This window comes from Solanum lycopersicum, chromosome 10 (genome assembly GCF_036512215.1).
Source record: "Solanum lycopersicum chromosome 10, SLM_r2.1".
In the NCBI taxonomy this organism is placed as follows: Eukaryota; Viridiplantae; Streptophyta; class Magnoliopsida; order Solanales; family Solanaceae; genus Solanum; species Solanum lycopersicum.
Window position 1 is genome coordinate 64,678,860 of NC_090809.1, and position 19,562 is coordinate 64,698,421.

Here is a 19,562-nt window from a genome sequence, read left to right on the forward strand (position 1 = left end):
ATCATCGAAATGAGGCGTATGCTCGCTTCAGGGCTCGTTTGACCCTCCAAATGGGTCGGACAAGCCGTGATGGCCAACCGTATGCATAGACAAGGTCTTAACAGACGTCCACAAAAACATTTGGCATTTTTGACGTCAGAATACGGATCACCCAAAAGTAGTGTGCTACAGCAAACGAAAATCATCGAAATGAGGCGTATGCTCGCTTCGGGGCTCTTTTGACCCTCCAAATGAGTCGGACAAGCCGTGATGGCCAACCGTATACATATACAAGGTCTTGAAGGACGTCCACGAAAAAATTTAGCATTTTTGACATCGGAATCCGGATCACCCAAAAAATGGTGTGCTATAGCACACGAAAATCGTCGAAATGAGGCGTATGCACGCTTCGGGGCTTGTTTGACCCTCCAAATGGGACGGACAAGCCGTGATGGCCAACCGTATGCATATACAAGGTCTTGACGGACGTCCACGAAAAAATTTGGCATTTTTGACGGCTGAATCCGGATCACCCAAAAGATGGTGTGCTATAGCACACGAAAACCGTTGAAATGAGGCGTATGCTCGCTTTGGGGCTCGTTTGACCCTCCAAATGGGTCGTACAAGCCGTGATGGCCAACCGTATGCATAGACAAGGTCTTGACAGACGTTCACGAAAAAATTTTGCATTTTTGACGTCGGAATCCGGATCACCCAAAATATGGTGTGCTATAGCACCCGAAAATCGTCGAAATGAGTTATATGCTCGCTTCGGGGCTCGTTTGACCCTCCAAATGGGTCGTACAAGCCGTGATGGCCATCCGTATGCATAGACAAGGTCTTGACAGATGTCCATGAAAAAATTTGGCATTTTTGACGTCGGAATCCGAATCACCCAAAAAATGGTGTGCTATAGCACACGAAAATCATCGAAATGAGGCGTATGCTCGCTTTGGGGCTCGTTTGTCCCTACAAATGGGTCGGACAAGCCTTAATGTCCAAGCGAATGCAAAGACAAGGTCTTGAAAGACGTCCACGAAAAAATTTTGCATTTTTGACGCCGGAATCCGGATCACCCAAAAAATGGTGTGCTATAGCACACAAAAATTGTCGAAATGAGGCGTATGCTCGCTTCGGGGCTCGTTTGACCCTCCAAATGGGTCAGACAAGCCGTGATGGCCAACCGTATGCATAGATAAGGTCTTGACGGACGTCCACGAAAAAATTTGGCATATTTGACGTCGGAATCCGGATCACCCAAAAAATGGTGTGCCATAGCACACGAAAATCATCGAAATGAGGCGTATGCTCGCTTCAGGGCTCGTTTGACGCTCCAAATGGGTCGGACAAGCCGTGATGGCCAACCGTATGCATAGACAAGGTCTTGACGGACGTCCACAAAAAAATTTGGCATTTTTGACGTCGGAATTTAGATCACCAAAAAAATGGTGTGCTATAGCACACGAAAATCGTCGAAATGAGGCGTATTCTTTCTTCGGGGCTCGTTTGACCCTCCAAATGGGTCAGACAAGCCGTGATGGCCAACCGTATGCATAGACAAGGTCTTGACGGACGTCCACGAAAACATTTGGCATTTTTATCGTCGGAATCCGGATCACCCAAAAAAAGGTGTGCTATAGCACACGAAATTGTCAAAATGAGGCGTACGGTCGCTTCGGGGCTCAATTGACCCTCCAAATGGGTCGGACAAGCCGTGATGGCCAACCGTATGCATAGAAAAGGTCTTGACGGACGTCCACGAAAAAATTTGGCATTTTTGACGTCGGAATCCGGATCACTCAAAAAATGGTGTGCTATAGCACAGGAAAATCGTCGAAATGAGGCGTATGCTCACTTCGGGGCTCATTTGACCCTCCAAATGGGTCGTACAAGCCGTGCTGGCAAACTGTATTCATTGACAAGGTCTTGACGGACGTCCACGAAAATATTTTGCATTTTTGACGTCGGAATCCGGATCACACAAAATATGGTGTGCTATAGCACATAAAAATCGTCGAAATGAGGCGTATGCTCGCTTCGGGGCTCTTTTGACCCTCCAAATGAGTCGAACAAGCCGTGATGGCCAACCGTATCCATAGACAAGGTCTTGACGGACGACCATGAAAAAATTTGGCATTATTGACGGCAGAATCCGGATCACCCAAAAGATGGTGTGCTATAGCACACGAAAACCGTCGAAATGAGGCGTATGCTCGCTTTGGGGCTCGTTTGACCCTCCAAATGGGTCGTACAAGCCGTGATGGATAACTGTATGCATAGACAAGGTCTTTACGGACGTCCACGAAAAAATTTGGCCTTTTTGACGTCAGAATCCGGATCGCCCAAAAAATGGTGTGCTATAGCACACAAAAATCGTCGAAATTAGGCGTATGCTCGCTTCGGGGTTTGTTTGACCCTCCAAATGGGCCGGAAAAGCCGTGATGGCAACCCGTATGCATAGACAAGGTCTTGACGGACGTCCACGAAAAAATTTGGCATTTTTGACGTCGGAATCCGGATCACCCAAAAAATGGTGTGCTATAGCACACGAGAATCGTCGAAATGAGGTGTATGCTCGCTTTGGGGCTCGCTTGACCCTCCAAATGGGTCGGACAAGCCGTGATTGTCAAGCGTATGCATAGACAAGGTCTTGACGGACGTCCACGAAAACATTTAGCATTTTTGACGTCAGAATCCGGATCACCCAAAAAATGGTGTGCTATAGAACACGAAAATCGTCGAAATGAAGCGTATGCTCGCTTCGGGGCTCGTTTGACCCTTCAAATGGGGCCGTGATGGCCAAACGTATGCATAGACAATGTCTTGAAGGACGTCCATGAAAAAATTTGGCATTTTTGACGTCAGAATTCGGATCACCCAAAAAATGGTGTGCTATAACCACGAAAATCGTCGAAATGAGGCGTATGCTCGCATCGGGGCACGTTTGACCCTCTTAATGGGTCGGACAAGCCGTGATGGCCAACTGTATGCATAGACAAGGTCTTGACGGACGTCCACGAAAAAATTTGGCATTTTTGACGTCGGAATCTGGATCACCCAAAAAATGGTGTGCTATAGCACACGAAAATCATCGAAATGAGGTGTATGCTCGCTTCGGGGCTCTTTTGTCCCTCCAAATGGGTCGGACAAGCCTTAATGGCCAAGCGTATGCAAAGACAAAGTCTTGACAGACGTCCACGAAAAAATTTGGCATTTTTGACGATGGAATTCGGATCACCCAAAAAATAGTGTGCTATAGCACACAAAAATTGTCGAAATGAGGCGTATGCTCGCTTCGGGGCTCGTTTGACCCTCCAAATGGGTCGGACAAGCCGTGATTGTCAAGCGCATGCATAGACAAGGTCTTGACGGACGTCCACGAAAACATTTAGCATTTTTGACGTTATAATCAGGATCACCCAAAAAATGGTGTGCTATAGAACACGAAAATGGTCGAAATGAAGCGTATGCTCGCTTCGGGGCTCATTTGACCCTTCAAATGGGGCCGTGATGGCCAAACGTATGCATAGACAATGTCTTGAAGGACGTCCATGAAAAAATTTGGCATTTTTGACGTCAGAATTTGGATCACCCAAAAAATGGTGTGCTATAACCACGAAAATTGTCGAAATGAGGCGTATGCTCGCATCGGGGCTCGTTTGACCCTCTTAATGGGTCGGACAAGCCGTGATGGCCAACTGTATGCATAGACAAGGTCTTGACGGACGTCCACGAAAAAATTTGGCATTTTTGACGGCATAATCCGGATCACCCAAAAAATGGTGTGCTATAGCACACGAAAATCATCGAAATGAGGCGTATGCTCGGTTTGGGGCTCGTTTGACCTTCCAAATGGGTCGGAAAAGCTGTGATGGCAAACCGTATGCATAGACAACGTCTTGACGGACGTCCACGAACAAATTTGGCATTTTTAACGCCGGAATCCCGATCACCCAAAAAATGGTGTGCAATAGCACACGAAAATCGTCAAAATGAGGCGTATGCTCGCTTTGGGGCTCGTTTGACCTTCCAAATGGGTCGGAAAAGCTGTGATGGCCAACCGTATGCATAGACAACGTCTTGACGGACGTCCACGAACAAATTTGGCATTTTTTACGCCGGAATCCCGATCACCCAAAAAATGGTGTGCAATAGCACACGAAAATCGTCAAAATGAGGCGTATGCTCGCTTTGGGGCTCGTTTGACCTTCCAAATGGGTAAGAAAAGCCGTGATGGCCAACCGTATGCATAGACAACGTCTTGACGGACGTCTACGAACAAATTTGGCATTTTTGACGTCGGAATCCCGATCACCCAAAAAATGGTGTGCAATAGCACACGAAAATCGTCGAAATGAGGCGTATGCTTGCTTCGGGGCTCGTTTGACCTTCCAAATGGGTTGGAAAAGCCGTGATGGCCAACCGTATGCATAGACAACGTCTTGACGGACGTCCACGAACAAATTTGGCATTTTTGACGTAGGAATCCCGATCACCCAAAAAATGGTGTGCAATAGCACACGAAAATCATCGAAATGAGGCGTATGCTCGCTTCGGGGCTCGTTTGACCTTCCAAATGGGTCGGAAAAGCCGTGATGGCCAACCGTATGCATAGACAACGTCTTGACGGACGTCCATGAACAAATTTGACATTTTTGACGTCGAAATTCCGATCACCCAATAAATGGTGTGCAATAGCACACGAAAATCGTCGAAATGAGGCGTATGCTCGCTTCGGGGCTCGTTTGACCTTCCAAATGGGTCGGAAAAGCTGTGATGGCCAACCGTATGCATAGACAACGTCTTGACGGACGTCCACGAACAAATTTGGCATTTTTGACGTCGGAATCCCGATCACCCAAAAAATGGTGTGCAATAGCACACGAAAATCGTCGAAATGAGGCGTATGCTCGCTTCGGGGCTCCTTTGACCTTCCAAATGGGTCGGAAAAGCAGTGATGGCCAACCGTATGCATAGACAACGTCTTGACGGACGTCCATGAACAAATTTGGCATTTTTGACGTCGGAATCCCGATCACCCAAAAAATGGTGTGCATTAGCACACGAAAATCATCGAAATGAGGCGTATGCTCGCTTCGGGGCTCGTTTGACCTTCCAAATCGGTCGAAAAAGCCGTGATGGCAAACCTTATGCATAGACAACGTCTTGACGGACGTCCACGAACATATTTGGCATTTTTGACGTCTGAATCCCGATCACCCAAAAAATGGTGTGCAATAGCACACGAAAATCGTCGAAATGAGGCGTATGCTCGCTTCGGGGCTCCTTTGACCTTCCAAATGGGTCGGAAAAGCAGTGATGGCCAACCGTATGCATAGACAACGTCTTGACGGACGTCCACGAACAAATTTGGAATTTTTGACGTAGGAATCTCGATCACCCAAAAAATGGTGTGCAATAGCACAAGAAAATCGTCGAAATGAGGCGTATGCTCGCTTCGGGGCTCGTTTGACCTTCCAAATGGGTCGGAAAAGCCGTGATGGCCAACCGTATGCATAGACAACGTCTTGACGGACGTCCACGAACAAATTTGGCATTTTTGACGTCGGAATCCTGATCACCAAAAAATGGTGTGCTATAGCACACGAAAATCGTCGAAATGAGGCGTACGCTCGCTTCAGGGCTCGTTTGACCTTCTAAATGGGTCGGAAAAGCCGTGATGGCCAACCGTATGCATAGACAACGTCTTGACGGACGTCCACGAACAAATTTGGCATTTTTGACATCGGAATCCCGATCACCCAATAAATGGTGTGCAATAGCACACGAAAATCGTCGAAATGAGGCGTATGCTCGCTTCGGGGCTCCTTTGACCTTCCAAATGGGTCGGAAAATCCGTGATGGACAACCGTATGCATAGACAACGTCTTGACGGACGTCCACGAACAAATTTGGCATTTTGACGTCGGAATCCCGATCACCCAAAAAATGGTGTGCAATAGCACACGAAAATCGTCGAAATGAGGCGTATGCTCGCTTCGGGGCTCGTTTGACCTTCCAAATGGGTCGGAAAAGCCGTGATGGCCAACCATATGCATAGAAAACGTCTTGACGGACGTCCACGGACAAATTTGGCATTTTTGACGTCGGAATCCCGATCACCCAAAAAATGGTGTGCAACAGCACACGAAAATCGTCGAAATGAGGCGTATGCTCGCTTCGGGGCTCGTTTGACCTTCCAAATGGGTCGGAAAAGCCGTGATGGCCAACCGTATGCTTAGATAACGTCTTGACGGACGTCCACGAAAAAATTTGGCATTAGTGACGTCGGAATCCCGATCACCCAAAAAATGGTGTGCAATAGCACACGAAAATCGTCGAAATGAGGCGTATGCTCGCTTCGGGGCTCGTTTGACCTTCCAAATCGGTCGGAAAAGCCGTGATGGCAAACCGTATGCATAGACAACATTTTGACGGACGTCCACGAATAAATTTGGCATTTTTGACGTAGGATTCCCGATCACCCAAAAATGGTGTGCAATAGCACACGAAAATCGTCGAAATGAGGCGTATGCTCGCTTCGGGGCTCGTTTGACCTTCCAAATGGGTCGGAAAAGCCGTGATGGCCAACCGTATACATAGACAACGTCTTGAAGGACGTCCACGAACAAATTTGGCATTTTTGACGTCAGAATCCCGATCACCCAAAAAATGGTGTGCAATAGCACATGAAAATCGTCGAAATGAGGCGTACGCTCGCTTCGGGGCTCGTTTGACCTTCCAAATGGGTCGGAAAAGCCGTGATGGCCAACCGTATGCATAGACAACGTCTTGACGGACGTCCACGAACAAATTTGGCATTTTTGACGTCGGAATCCCGATCACCCAAAAAATGGTGTGCAATAGCACTCAAAAATCGTCGAAATGAGGCGTATGCTCGCTTCGGGGCTCGTTTGACCTTCCAAATGGGTCGGAAAAGCCGTGATAGCAAACCGTATGCATAGAAAACATCTTGACGGACGTCCACGAAAAAATTTGGCATTTTTGACGTCGGAATCCCAATCACCCAAAAAATGGTGTGCAATAGCGCACGAAAATCGTCGAAATGAGGCGTATGCTCGCTTCGGGGCTCGTTTGACCTTCCAAATGGGTCGGAAAAGCCATGATGGCCAACCGTATGCATAGACAACGTCTTGACGGACGTCCACGAATAAATTTGGCATTTTTGACGTCGAAATCCCGATCACCCAAAAAATGGTGTGCAATAGCACACGAAAATCGTCGAAATGAGGCGTATGCTCGCTTTGGGGCTCGTTTGACCTTCCAAATGTGTCGGAAAAGTCGTGATGGCCAACCGTATGCATAGACAACGTCTTGACGGACGTCCACGAACAAATTTGGTATTTTTGACGTCGGAATCCCGATCACCCAAAAAATGGTATGCAATAGCACACGAAAATCGTCGAAATGAGGCGTATGCTCGCTTCGGGGCTCGTTTGACCTTCCAAATGGGTTGGAAAAGCCGTGATGGCCAACCGTATGCATAGAAAAGTCTTGACGGACGTCCACGAACAAATTTGGCATTTTTGACGTCGGAATCCCGATTACCCAAAAAATTGTGTGCAATAGCACACGAAAATCATCGATATGAGACGTATGCTCGCTTCGGGGCTCGTTTGACCTTCCAAATAGGTCGGAAAAGCCGTGATGTCCAACCGTATGCATAGACAACGTATTGACGGACGTCCACGAACAAATTTGGCATTTTTGACGTCGGAATCCCGATCACCCAAAAAATGGTGTGTAATAGCACACGAAAATCGTCGAAATGAGGCATATGCTCGCTTCGGGGCTCGTTTGACCTTCCAAATAGGTCGGAAAAGCCTTGATGGCCAACCGTATGCATAGACAACGTCTTGACGGACGTCCACGAACAAATTTGGCATTTTTGACGTCGGAATCCCAATTACCCAAAAAATTGTGTGCAATAGCACACGAAAATCGTCGAAATGAGACGTATGGTCGCTTCGGGGCTCGTTTGACCTTCCAAATAGGTCAGAAAAGCCGTGATGGCCAACCGTATGCATAGACAACGTCTTGACGGACGTCCACGAACAAATTTGGTTTGACGTCGGAATCCCAATTACCCAAAAAATTGTGTGCAATAGCACACGAAAATCGTCGAAATAAGACGTATGCTCGCTTCGGGGCTCGATTGACCTTCCAAATAGGTCGGAAAAGCCGTGATGGCAAACCGTATGCATAGACAACTTCTTGACGGACGTCCACAAACAAATTTGGCATTTTTGATGTCGGAATCCCGATCACCCAAAAAATGGTGTGCAATAGCACACGAAAATCGTCGAAATGAGGCGTATGCTCGCTTTGGGGCTCGTTTGACCTTCCAAATGGGTCGGAAAAGCCGTGATGGACAACCGTATGCATAGGCAATGTCTTGACGGACGTCCACGAACAAATTTGGAATTTTTGACGTCGGAATCCCGATCACCCAAAAAATGGTGTGCAATAGCACACAAAAATCGTCGAAATGAGGCTTATGCTCGCTTCGGGGCTCGTTTGACCTTCCAAATGGGTCGGAAAAGCCGTGATGGCCAACCGTATGCATAGAAAATGTCTTGACGGACGTCCACGAACAAATTTTGCATTTTTGACGTTGGAATCCCGATCACCCAAAAAATAATGTGCAATAGCACACGAAAATCGTCGAAATGAGGCGTATGCTCGCTTCGGGGCTCGTTTGACCTTCCAAATGGGTCGGAAAAGCCGTGATGGCCAACCGTATGCATAGACAACGTCTTGACGGACGTCCACGAACAAATTTGGCATTTTTGACGTCGGAATCCCGATCACCCAAAAAATAGTGTGTAATAGCACACGAAAATTATTTAAATGAGGCGTATGCTCGCTTCGGGGCTCGTTTGACCTTCCAAATGGGTCGGAAAAGCCGCGACGGCCAACCGTATGCATAGAAAACGTCTTGACAGACGTCCACGAACAAATTTGGCATTTTTGACGTAGGAATCCCGATCTCCCAAAAAATGGTGTGCAATAGCACACGAAAATCCTCAAAATGAGGCGTATGCTCGCTTCGGGGGTCGTTTGACATTCCAAATGGGTCGGAAAAGCCGTGATGGCCAACCGTATGCATAGACAACATCTTGACGGACGTCCAAGAACAAATTTGGCATTTTTGACGTCGGAATCTCGATCACCCAAAAAATGGTGTGTAATAGCACACGAAAATTGTTTAAATGAGGCGTATGCTCACTTCGGGGCTCGTTTGACCATCCAAATGGGTCGGAAAAGCCGTGATGGCCAACCGTATGCATAGACAACGTCTTGACGGATGTCCACAAAAAAATTTGGGATTTTTGACGTCGGAATCCCGATCATCCAAAAAATGGTGTGTAATAGCACACGAAAATCGTTTAAATGAGGCGTATGCTCGCTACGGGGCTCATTTGACCTTCCAAATGGGTCGGAAAAGCCGTGATGGCCAACCGTATGCATAGACAACGTCTTGACAAACGTCCACGAACAAATTTGGCATTTTTGAAGTCGGAATCCCGATCACCCAAAAAATGGTGTGCAATAGCACACGAAAATCATCGAAATGAGGCATATGCTCGCTTCGGGGCTCGTTTGACCTTCCAAATAGGTCGGAAAAGCCATGATGGCCAACCGTATGCATAGACAACGTCTTGACGGACGTCCACGAACAAATTTGGCATTTTTGACGTCGAAATCCCGATCACCCAAAAAATGGTGTGCAATAGCACACGAAAATCGTCGAAATGAGGCGTATGCTCGCTTCGGGGCTCGTTTGACCTTCCAAATGTGTCGGAAAAGTCGTGATGGCAACCGTATGCATAGACAACGTCTTGACGGACGTCCACGAACAAATTTGGTATTTTTGACGTCGGAATCCCGATCACCCAAAAAATGGTGTGCAATAGTACACGAAAATCGTCGAAATGAGGCGTATGCTAGCTTCGGGGCTCGTTTGACCTTCCAAATGGGTTGGAAAAGCCGTGATGGCCAACCGTATGCATAGAAAAGTCTTGACGGACGTCCACGAACAAATTTAGCATTTTTGACGTCGGAATCCCGATCACCCAAAAAATGGTGTGTAATAGCACTCAAAAATCATCGAAATGAGGCATATGCTCGCTTCGGGGCTCGTTTGACCTTCCAAATGGGTCGGAAAAGCCGAGATGGCCAACCATATGCATAGACAACGTCTTGACGGACGTCCACGAACAAATTTTGCATTTTTGACGTCGGAATCCCGATCACCCAAAAAATGGTGTGCAATAGCACACGAAAATCGTCAAAATGAGGCGTATGCTCGCTTCGGGGCTCGTTTGACATTCAAAATGGGTCGGAAAAGCCGTGATGGCCAACCGTATGCATAGACAACGTCTTGACGGACGTCCACGAACAAATTTGGAATTTTTGAAGTCGGAATCCCGATCACCCAAAAAATGGTGTGTAATAGCGCACGAAAATCGTCGAAATGAGGCATATGCTCGCTTCGGGGCTCGTTTGACCTTCCAAATGGGTCGGAAAAGCCGTGATGGCCAACCGTATGCATAGACAACGTCTTGACGGACGTTCACGAACAAATTTGGCATTTTTGACGTCAGAATCCCGATCACCCAAAAAATGGTGTGCAATAGCACACGAAAATCATCAAAATGAGGTGTATGATCGCTTCGGGGCTCGTTTGACCTTCCAAATGGGTCAGAAAAGCCGTGATGGCCAACCGTTTGCATAGACAACGTCTTGATGGACGTCCACGAACAAATTTAGCATTTTTGACGTCGGAATCCCGATCACCCAAAAAATTGTGTGTAATAGCACACGAAAATTGTTTAAATGAGGCGTATGCTCGCTTCAGGGCTCGTTTGACCTTCCAAATGGGTCGGAAAAGCCGTGATGGCCAACCGTATGCATAGAAAACGTCTTGACGGACGTCCACGAACAAATTTGGCATTTTTGACGTCGGAATCCCGATCATCCAAAAATGGTGTGTAATAGCACACGAAAATTGTTTAAATGAGGCGTATGCTCGCTTCGGGGCTCGTTTGACCTTCCAAATGGTTCGGAAAAGCCGTGATGGCCAACCGTATGCATAGACAACGTCTTGATGGATGTCCACGAACAAATTTGGGATTTTTGACGTCGGAATCCCGATCACCCAAAAAATGGTGTGTAATAGCACACGAAAATCGTTTAAAATGAGGCGTATGCTCGCTTCGGGGCTCGTTTGACCTTCCTAATGGGTCAGAAAAGCCATGATGGTTAACCGTATGCATAGACAACGTCTTGACGGACGTCCACGAACAAATTTGGCATTTTTGACGTCGGAATCCTGATCACCCAAAAAATGGTGTGTAATAGCACACGAAAATTGTTTAAATGAGGCGTATGCTCGCTTCGGGGCTCGTTTGACCTTCCAAATGGGTCGGAAAAGCCATGATGGTTAACCGTATGCATAGGCAACGTCTTGACGGACGTCCACGAACAAATTTTGCATTTTTGACGTCGGAATCCCGATCACCCAAAAAATGGTGTGTAATAGCACACGAAAATCGTCGAAATGAGGCGAATGCTCGCTTCGGGGCTCGTTTGACCCTCCAAATGGGCCGAACAATCCGTGATGGCCAACCGTATGCATAGACAAGGTCTTGAAGGACGTCCACGAAAAAATTTGGCATTTTTGACGTCGGAATCCGGATCACCCAAAAAATGGTGTGCTATAGCACACGAAAATCGTCGAAATGAGGCGTATGCTCGCTTCGGGGCTCGTTTGACCTTCCAAATGAGTCGGAAAAGCCGTGATGGCCAATCGTATGCATAGACAACGTCTTAACGAACGTCCACGAACAAATTGGCATTTTTGACGTCGGAATCCCGATCACCCAAAAAATGGTGTGTAATAGCAGACGAAGATTGTTTAAATGAGGCGTATGCTCGCTTCGGGGCTCGTTTGACCTTCCAAATGGGTCGGAAAAGCCATGATGGCCAACCGTATGCATAGACAACGTCTTGACGGACGTCCACGAACAAATTTGCCATTTTTGACGTCGGAATCCCGATCACCCAAAAAATGGTGTGTACTAGCACACGAAAATTGTTTAAATGAGGCGAATGCTCGTTTCGGTGCTCGTTTGACCTTCCAAATGGGTCGGAAAAGCCATGATGGCCAATCGTATACATAGACAACGTCTTGACGGACGTCCACGAACAAATTTGGCAATTTTGACGTCGGAATCCCGATCACCCAAAAAATGGTGTGTAATAGCACACGAAAATTGTTTAAATGAGGCGTATGCTCGCTTCGGGGCTCGTTTGACCTTCTAAATGGGTCGGAAAAGCCGTGATGGACAACCGTATGCATAGACAACATCTTGACGGATGTCCACAATCAAATTCGGCATTTTTGACGTCGGAATCCCGTACACCCAAAAAAGGTGTGTAATAGCACACGAAAATTGTTTAAATGAGGCGTATGCTCGCTTCGGGGCTCGTTTGACCTTCCAAATGGGTTGGAAAATCCGAGATGGCCAACCGTATGCATAGACAACGTCTTGACGGACGTCCACGAAAAAATTTTGCATTTTTGACGTCGGAATCCTGATCACCCAAAAAATGGTGTGCAATAGCACACGAAAATCGTCAAAATGAGGCGTATGCTTGCTTCGGGGCTCGTTTGACCTTCCAAATGGGTCAGAAAAGCCGTTATGGCCAACCGTATGCATAGACAACGTCTTGACGGACGTCCACGAACAAATTTGGCATTTTTGACGTCAGAATCCCGATCACCCAAACAATGGTGTGCAATAGCACACGAAAATCATCAAAATGAGGTGTATGATCGCTTCGGGGCTCGTTTGACCTTCCAAATGGGTCGAAAAAGCCGTGATGGCCAACCGTATGCATAGACAACGTCTTGACGGACGTCCACGAACAAATTTGGCATTTTTGACGTCGGAATCTCGATCACCCAAAAAATGGTGTGTAATAGCACACGAAAATTGTTTAAATGAGGCGTATGCTCGCTTCAGGGCTCGTTTGACCTTCCAAATGGGTCGGAAAAGCCGTGATGGCCAACCGTATGCATAGACAACGTCTTGACAGACGTCCACGAACAAATTTTGCATTTTTGACATCGGAATCCCGATCACCCAAAAAATGGTGTGTAATAGCACACGAAAATCATCAAAATGAGGCGTATGCTCGCTTCGGGGCTCGTTTGACCTTCCAAATGGGTCGGAAAAGCCGTGATGGCCAACCGTATGCATAGACAACGTCTTGACAGACGTATAAGAACAAATTTGGCATTTTTGACGTCGGAATCCCGATCACCCAAAAATGGTGTGTAATAGCACACAAAAATTGTTTAAATGAGGCGTATGCTCGCTTCGGGGCTCGTTTGACCTTCCAAATGGGTCGGAAAAGCCATGATGGTTAACCGTATGCATAGAAAACGTCTTGATGGACGTCCACGAACAAATTTGGCATTTTTGACGTCGGAATCCCGATCACCCAAAAAATGGTGTGTATTAGCGCACGAAAATTGTTTAAATGAGGCGTATGCTCACTTCGGGGCTCGTTTGACCTTCCAAATGGGTCGGAAAAGCCATGATGGTTAACCGTATGCATAGACAACGTCTTGACGGACGTCCACGAACAAATTTGGCATTTTTGACGTCGGAATCCCGATCACCCAAAAAATGGTGTGCAATAGCACACGAAAATCATCAAAATGAGGTGTATGATCGCTTCGGGGCTCGTTTGACCTTCCAAATGGGTCGGAAAAGCCGTGATGGCCAACCGTATGCATAGACAACGTCTTGACGGACGTCCACGAACAAATTTGGCATTTTTGACGTCGAATCCCGATCACCCAAAAAATGGTGTGTAATAGCACTCGAAAATTGTTTAAATGAGGCGTATGCTCGCTTCGGGGCTCGTTTGACCTTCCAAATGGGTCGGAAAAGCCGTGTTGGCCAACCGTATGCATAGACAACTTCTTGACGGACGTCCACGATCAAATTTTGCATTTTTGACGTCGGAATCCCGATCACCCAAAAAATGGTGTGCAATAGCACACGAAAATCGTCAAAATGAGGCGTATGCTTGCTTCGGGGCTCGTTTGACCTTCCAAATGGGTTGAAAAAGCCGTGATGGCCAACCGTATGCATAGACAACGTCTTGACAGACGTCCATGAACAAATTTGGCATTTTTGACGTCGGAATCCCGATCACCCAAAAAATGGTGTGTACTAGCACACGAAAATTGTTTAAATGAGGCGTATGCTCGCTTCGGGGCTTGTTTGACCTTCCAAATGGGTCGGAAAAGCCGTGACGGCCAACCGTATACATAGACAACGTCTTGACGGACGTCCACGAACAAATATGTCATTTTTTATTTCGGAATCCCGATCACCCAAAAAATGGTGTGTAATAGCACACGAAAATTGTTTAAATGAGGCGTATGCTCGCTTCGCGGCTCGTTTGACCTTCCAAATGGGTCGGAAAATCCGTGATGGCCAACCGTATGCATAGACAACGTCTTGACGGACGTGCACGAACAAATTTGGCATTTTTGACGTCGAATCCCAATCACCCAAAAAATGGTGTGTAATAGCACTCGAAAATTGTTTAAATGAGGCGTATGCTCGCTTCGGGGCTCGTTTGACCTTCCAAATGGGTCGGAAAAGCCGTGTTGGCCAACCGTATGCATAGACAACTTCTTGACGGACGTCCACGATCAAATTTTGCATTTTTGACGTCGGAATCTCGATCACCCAAAAAATGGTGTGCATTAGCACACGAAAATCGTCAAAATGAGGCGTATGCTTGCTTCGGGGCTCGTTTGACCTTCCAAATGGGTCGGAAAAGCCATGATGGCCAACCGTATGCATAGACAACGTCTTGACGGACGTCCACGAACAAATTTGGCATTTTTGACGTCGGAATCTCAATCACCCAAAAAATGGTGTGTAATAGCACACGAATATTGTTTAAATGAGGCGTATGCTCGCTTCGAGGCTCGTTTGACCTTCCAAATGGGTCGGAAAAGCCGTGATGGCCAACCGTATGCATAGACAACGTCTTGACGGATGTCCACGAACAAATTTGGCATTTTTGACGTCGGAATCCCGATCACCCAAAAAATGGTGTGTAATAGCACACGAAAATCATCAAAATGAGGCGTATGCTCGCTTCGGGGCTCGTTTGACCTTCCAAATGGGTCTGAAAAGCCGTGATGGCCAACTGTATGCATAGACAACGTCTTGACGGACGTCGAAGAACAAATTTGGCATTTTTGACGTCGTAATCCCGATCACCCAAAAAATGGTGTGTAATAGCACAATAAAATTTTAAATGAGGCGTATGCTCGCTTCGGGGCTTGTTTGAACTTCCAATTGGGTCGGAAAAGCCATGTTGGCCAACCGTATGCATAGACAACGTCTTGACGGACGTCCACGAACAAATTTGGCATTTTTGACGTCGGAATCCCGATCACCCAAAAAATGGTGTGTAATAGCGCAAGAAAATTGTTTAAATGAGGCGTATGCTCACTTCGGGGCTCGTTTGACCTTCCAAATGGGTCGGAAAAGCCGTGATGGCCAACCGTATGCATATAAAACGTCTTGACGGACGTCCACGAACAAATTTGGCATTTTTAACGTCAGAATCCCGATCACCCAAAAAATGGTGTGCAATAGCACACGAAAATCATCAAAATGAGGTGTATGCTCGCTTCGGGGCTCGTTTGACCTTTCAAATGGGTCGGAAAATCCGTGATGGCCAACCGTTTGCATAGACAACGTCTTGATGGACGTCCACGAACAAATTTGGCATTTTTGACGTCAGAATCCCGATCATCCAAAAATGGTGTGTAATAGCACACGAAAATTGTTTAAATGAGGCGTATGCTCGCTCCGGGGCTCATTTGACCTTCCAAATGGTTCGGAAAAGCCGTGATGGCCAACCGTATGCATAGACAATGTCTTGACGGACGTCCACGAACAAATTTGGCATTTTTGACGTCGGAATCCCGATCACCCAAAAAATGGTGTGTAACAGCGCACGAAAATTGTTTAAATGAGGCGTATGCTCGCTTCGGGGCTCGTTTGACCTTCCAAATTGTTCGAAAAAGCCGTGATGGCCAACCGTATGCATAGACAACGTCTTGACGGACGTCCACGAACAAATTTGGCATTTTTGACGTCGGAATCCCGATCACCCAAAAAATGGTGTGTACTAGCACACGAATTTTTTTTAAATGAGGCGTATGCTCGCTTCGGGGCTCGTTTGACCTTCCAAATGGGTCGGAAAAGCCGTGATGGCCAACCGTATGCATAGACAACGTCTTGACAGACGTCCACAATCAAATTTGGCATTTTTGACGTCGGAATCCTGAACACCCAAAAAAGGTGTGTAATAGCACACGAAAATTGTTTAAATGAGGCGTATGCTCGCTTCGGGGCTCGTTTGACCTTCAAAATGGGTCGGAAAAGCCGTGATGGCAAAACGTATGCATAGACAACGTCTTGACGGACGTCCACGAACAATTTTGGCATTTTTGACGTCGGAATCCCGATCACCCAAAAAATGGTGTGTAATAGCAGACGAAGATTGTTTAAATGAGGCGTATGCTCGCTTCGGGGCTCGTTTGACCTTCCAAATGGGTCGGAAAAGCCATGATGGCCAACCGTATGCATAGACAACGTCTTGACAGACGTCCACGAACAAATTTGCCATTTTTGACGTCGGAATCCCGATCACCCAAAAAATGGTGTGTAATAGCACACGAAAATTGTTTAAATGAGGTGTATGCTCGCTTCGGGGCTTGTTTGACCTTCCAAATGGGTCGAAAAAGCCGTGATGGCCAACCGTATGCATAGAAAACGTCTTGACGGATGTCCAAGAATAAATTTGGTATTTTTGACATCGGAATCCCGATCATCCAAAAAATGGTGTGTAATAGCACACGAAAATCATCAAAATGAGGCGTATGCTCGCTTCGGGGCTCGTTTTACCTTCCAAATGGGTCGGAAAAGCCTTGATGGCCAACCGTATGCATAGACAACGTCTTGACGGACGTCCACAAACATATTTGGCATTTTTGACGTCGGAATCTCAATCACCCAAAAAATGGTGTGTAATAGCACACGAAAATTGTTTAAATGAGGCGTATGCTCGCTTCGGGGCTCGTTTGACCTTCCAAATGGGTCGGAAAAGCCGTGATGGCCAACCGTATGCATAGACAACGTCTTGACGGACGTCCACGAACATATTTTGCATTTTTGACGTCAGAATCCCGATCACCCAAAAAATGGTGTGCAATAGCACACGAAAATCATCAAAATGAGGTGTATGCTCGCTTCGGGGCTCGTTTGACCTTCCAAATGGGTCGGAAAAGCCGTGATGGCCAACCGTTTGCATTAACAACGTCTTGATGGACGTCCACGAACAAATTTGGCATTTTTGACGTAGGAATCCCGATCACCCAAAAAATGGTGTGTAATAGCACACGCAAATTGTTTAAATGAGGCGTATGCTCGCTTCGGGGCTCGTTTGACCTTCCAAACGGGTCGAAAAAGCCGTGATGGCCAACCGTATGCATAGACAACGTCTTGACGGACGTCCACAAATAAATTTGGCATTTTTGACGTCAGAATCCCGATCACCCAAAAAATGGTGTAATAGCACACGAAAATTGTTTAAATGAGGCGTATGCTCGCTTCGGGGCTCGTTTGACCTTCCAAATGGGTCGGAAAAGCCGTGATGGCCAACCGTATGCATAGACAACGTCTTGACAAATGTCCACGAACAAATTTGGCATTTTTGACGTCGGATTCCCGATCACCAAAAAATTGGTGTGCAATAGCACACGAAAATCGTCAAAATGAGGCGTATGCTCGCTTCGGGGCTCGTTTGACCTTCCAAATGGGTCGGAAAAGCCGTGATGGCCAACCGTATGCATAGACAACGTCTTGACGGACGTCCACGAACAAATTTGGCATTTTTGACGTAGGAATCCCGATCACCCAAAAAATGGTGTGTAATAGCACACGCAAATTGTTTAAATGAGGCGTATGCTCGCTTCGGGGCTCGTTTGACCTTCCAAATGGGTCAGAAAAGCCGTGATGGCCAACCGTATGCATAGACAACGTCTTGACGGACGTCCACGAACAAATTTGGCATTTTTGACGTCAGAATCCCGATCACCCAAAAAGTGGTGTGCAATAGCACACGAAAATCATCAAAATGAGGTGTATGCTCGCTTCGGGGCTCGTTTGACCTTCCAAATGGGTCGTAAAAGCCGTGATGGCCAACCGTATGCATAGACAACGTCTTGACGGACGTCCACGAACAAATTTGACATTTTTGACGCCGGAATCCCGATTACCCAAAATTGGTGTGCAATAGCACACGAAAATCGTCAAAATGAGGCGTATGCTCGCTTCGGGGCTCGTTTGACCTTCCAAATGAGTCAGAAAAGTCGTGATGGCCAACCGTATGCATAGACAACGTCTTGATGGACGTCCACAAACAAATTTGGCATTTTTGACATCGGAATCCCGATCACCCAAAAAATGGTGTGCAATAGCACACGAAAATCGTCAAAATGAGGCGTATGCTCGCTTCGGGGCTCGTTTGACCTTCCAAATGGGTCGGAAAAGCTGTGATGGCCAACCGTATGCATAGACAACGTCTTTACGGACGTCCACGAACAAATTTGGCATTTTTGACGTCGGAATCCCGATCACCCAAAAAATAGTGTGCAATAGCACAAGAAAAATCGTCAAAATGAGGCGTATGCTCGCTTCGGGGCTTGTTTGACCTTCCAAATGGGTCGGAAAAGCCGTGATGGCAAACCGTATGCATAGACAACGTCTTGACGGATGTCCACGAACAAATTTGGCATTTTTGACGTTGGAATCCTGATCACCCAAAAAATGGTGTGTAATAGGACACGAAAATTGTTTAAATGAGGCGTATGCTCGCTTCGGGGCTCGTTTGACCTTCCAAATGGGTCGGAAAAGCCGTGATGTCCAACCGTATGCATAGACAACGTCTTGACGGACGTCCATGAACAAATTTGGCATTTTTGACGTCGGAATCCCGATCACCCAAAAAATGGTGTGTAATAGCACACGAAAATTGTTTAAATGAGGTGTATGCTCACTTCAGCGCTCGTTTGACCTTCCAAATGGGTCGGAAAAGCCGTGATGGCCAACCATATGCATAGACAACGTCTTGACGGACGCCCACGAACAAAATTGGAATTTTTGACATCGGAATCGTGATCACCCAAAAATGGTGTGTAGTAGCACACGAAAATTGTTTAAATGAGGCGTATGGTCGCTTCGGGGCTCGTTTGACCTTCCAAATGGGTCGGAAAAGCCGTGATGTCCAACCGTATGCATAGACAACGTCTTGACGGACGTCCATGAACAAATTTGGCATTTTTGACGTCGGAATCCCGATCACCCAAAAATGGTGTGTAGTAGCACACGAAAATTGTTTAAATGAGGCGTATGCTCGCTTCGGGGCTCGTTTTACCTTCCAAATGGGTC